Below are 1,331 nucleotides of genomic sequence, written 5' to 3' on the forward strand. Positions count from 1 at the left end.
AAGAAGACTTACGATCGAATACGTTCCAATTTTCGCCCTCAATTACCCATTTTGTTGAGTACGGGAATGATTTCTGGGCTATTTGGGCACCCGCGGGATCCCGCGTTGCGTACGGGAAAGAACCTAATACCACTGACACTGTATAACCATGAACCAAAAATACAAGATCACGCGGGCAGGAGAGTAGCCCGTTAGCATAGCATTTAGGAAAAAAGTTTACCGATTTTGACATTAGCCGTTAGTTTACATTGCTTCGTTGTTTACAATTTGGTGGTGGCTTTTTACTGCAATTTTCTTCATTTTCGCCTGTAACAACGTGTGTACACATAAGATAAAGAATAATTTAACTCAACGGCATGATGATAGAAGAAATTGCATAATAAAAATGATTATTCATGCGTTCAACAATTTCGCGGTTTTCTCCGTTGTTTACTTATTACAACAAAGATGGCGTCGAGATTTCGGCAGCTAGAAAACATGATTCAACAAATACAGGTTGTAGCAATCGTACAAAAACAATATTTACCGTTGGTATGAACTCCTTGTGTCATCAACATCTTCTTTATCTATTCATATTCGTATGTAAATGTATACCCTGCACACCAGGATTTCATAGAATTCTGAAAGGTTTCACAATTTTTTTAAGAATTTTCTTTAAGAAACCGTACAGAAATTTCTTACTAGTTCCTGTCAACCGCTTCATTTGTTTTTCTCTAAAGATTTCTGAAATAATCGTAACAAATTTCCGACACTCTTAAAGATTTCGGGAGCACTTGTTTGCAGGGTATATATATACGTATATGTGTATGTATACGCGGATATGTAAATAAAGCAAAACAGACGATAATTTGACACAAGCGTGCTCTTAAGAAGAAGCATAGCGCCTATCGCTATCACCTGTAATTGATGCGCCTTGGCTAGAAAATAACTTTTTTCTTTCTTTCCTTCCCGCGTGATCTTGTGTCTTCGTTCATGCTGTATAACGATGGACACTGTGGTGACGCTAAGATGGCGCCTGTTGCGGAAGCCAGCGATCCCACGCCCAAATTTCCAAAACACTCGTTTATGTATTGAGATGTTTGAAATAACTGGTGTTTATATTTATTCATTAGTTACAAGTGCTTTACAGATATTACAATAGTACTTACTTTAGTATTTTCAGGGATCTATCTGGATTTTATTAAATAATGTAAAATTTCTCACGCTCCTTGTAAGAGGTAAAGGCAGAAAGAAAAGAAAACGTATTGTCAAAAACATACTCAAGAAAACCTATCATTTGCTGTCACAGGGTGGCACATCGCAGTTAGGGTGCTGCCGTATCTTTCTTAACA

The sequence above is a fragment of the Rhagoletis pomonella genome, unplaced genomic scaffold (genome assembly GCF_013731165.1).
Source record: "Rhagoletis pomonella isolate Grant_MI unplaced genomic scaffold, Rhpom_1.0 Rhpom_scaffold_00001, whole genome shotgun sequence".
Lineage (NCBI taxonomy): Eukaryota > Metazoa > Arthropoda > Insecta > Diptera > Tephritidae > Rhagoletis > Rhagoletis pomonella.